The sequence below is a fragment of the Anneissia japonica genome, unplaced genomic scaffold (assembly GCF_011630105.1).
Source record: "Anneissia japonica isolate Jap-2015-1 unplaced genomic scaffold, ASM1163010v1 scaffold287782_len627234_cov183, whole genome shotgun sequence".
In the NCBI taxonomy this organism is placed as follows: Eukaryota; Metazoa; Echinodermata; class Crinoidea; order Comatulida; family Comatulidae; genus Anneissia; species Anneissia japonica.
The window spans coordinates 404,985-407,677 of NW_022695201.1; positions in this window are offsets into that span (position 1 = coordinate 404,985).

Sequence of the window (2,693 nt, forward strand, 5' to 3'; positions counted from 1 at the left end):
TATATATACTGATATCAAGCTATTGCTGATTGTTGTTTTTTCAGTATGGTTTCAATATATACAGTACACACATATATATATATATTATGGTAATAACCATTAACAGCATATGGCAGTTGCATATAACTACCTCTATCACACGTTTTTGTTTTACAGTACAGATCGGTTATTATTATATTAATATGTATGCTAAAAAGTTAAAATAATGGAAAATGGCAGCCATTTTAAATTGTAATAGCTCAAAAATGTGTACAATATTTAGTTAACTGTTGTTGTCATTGTTATGAGTGAATTTCCAATTGAATGCTGCATTTTAATAACATAAACATACAATATTAGTGACAATTTTAGGAAAAAATTGCGGCCATTTTGAAACTGCTGGCAACCCCCCTTACGTATGAAAAAAAAAATGTTGCACATACTTTTTTGATTTATCAATGTCTACTCCTCATCATATCCAATTTTTAACAAATATAGCAAAAAAAAATGCAACCCCTGATATTGCTACATTTCGGACTGGACTAAATAGTTAGGTTTGTAGTTAAGATAAAAGTTGTGACAGCCCCGAAACCTCGACTCAGAAATACCGGGATGGTGTCCGGCTGGGGATAGTTTCTACCATTTTTATCTATTTAAGTAATTATACAGTATTTGTCCTACCTGGTAATCCCGGCCCCGAAACCTTGACTCAGAAATACCGGGTTGATGTCCGGCGGGGGATAGTTTTTACCATATTGTAGTTAAGTTGTAGATAAGCATAACCTTGAGCTGTAATTCCTGTCCCCGAAACCTTGACTCAGAAGTACCGGGTTGGTGTCCGGCGGGGGATAGTTTTCCACCAAAGTTTTAACTGTTGTTTATTTTGTTGTACTGTGATGGTTACTTTTGTTGTTGTTATTGTAATATGTGTTTGCAGGACCATATTGTAAAACAGCGGTAAGATCTCGCCTGTATATGTTGTCCTGCCTGAAGATGTTTTAAATAAAATAAAATAAAAAAAAAATTTAAAAAAAATGAACAAGATGTTATGATCGTATAAAGCTATATAGCACTTCCTTTATTCAGTTATCTCTTGCATTATTCCAAACTGCAACACCTGGCAAGTCGAGTATTATACCTGTTGGACTTAAAGGGTGTATCTATTAGACCAATAGGGTACGGTATAGGCGCAGATCTAACCTCCAGGCACTTTCTCTTATACAACTGACTGAACCGCTCACACATAGTGGAGCTATTGTTAAGCTAGATAAGCTTATAGTTCGCAAGATGGAAATCATATATATTATACGATATGTATACAGCATATATAAAAATCATGTGTATATGTATATTTTTTTTTATTTGTTTATATTTGTCTGACGTGCGGGGCTAAATGTAAAGTCCACTGTGCATAAGATCTGTCATAAGGACCATTGTTTATAAGGTTCCTAGTCATAATTTTATAAAATCTACTATTCATAAAGTTCATTATTTTCAAAGTTCGATATTCGTAATATAAAAACATTTCACTATTCATAATAAATTTGTAGTCCTTCTTTCACGCGAAATAATAATTCATAATAAATTTGTAGTTCTTATTTCACGCGAAATGAAATGGAAATTTCACGCGAATTAAAATTTTGTGCATATACATTTACATCCAAAAATATATATATATATACGCCTACCCCGAATTAACGTCCCTTCCGTCTAGACGCCTCTTTGGAATTATAAACATATACCGGTAATTATAAATTCCTCCGGGAGTTTACCGGTATGCGACCAATCAATTATTAAACCAATTAATTTTATGATATTTTCAATAAAAAAGAATACATTAAAAAGAAGAATTTATAAATATATAGTAGGAGTAATGATAAATTGAATAGACTGGGTCAATTTCCCAAAAATATGACTAATAATAATATAATAATATATAATATAATATAATATAATATAATATAATATAATATAATATAATATAATATAATATAATATAATATAATATAGGCTAATATAATATAATAAAGGTTTCGAGGCGAAATAATTTGTGCCGGAATGAAAGGGAGAGGCGAGAGTGGCAGTGAAATAGACGAAATGCAGGATTATGATTAGCTTTGCTAAATTTTGACTAAAACGTTTTTTTTTCATTGATTATAAATAGCGAAACCCTTTTTTCATTTCATTTCAATGTTTTATTTTCAAGATCAAATCAACACACAAAATAAATTAAATTAAATAGAAAAACATTGTAGTATAAGAGTGTTTGTAAATAAGAAATTTTAAAATTAAGTTAATGCATGTGTCATTGAAGGCGAAAATCGCTGTTCCCTGGTGAAACAGAATAGGAAAATAAAAAATTCAAAATGCCTTAAGGCAAGCTCTTCTTAAAATTTATTAAAATTAATAGCGAACCCTTTACCTGAACCTTTTAATTGATTTAGACTATCGAACCTTTTTAATTATGACTAAGAAACCATTTTCTGCATTGTGAATACCGACCCCTCGGTATAGAGTAAGCTAATGTTCCTGTCTCTTATACACATCTAGATGTGTATAAGAGACAGCATATATATATCAAGGTATATATATATATATATACGTATATACATATACATATTCATATATATCAAGGTGTATATATATATGTACATATACATATTTATACATATATATATATATATATATATATATATATATATATATATATACAT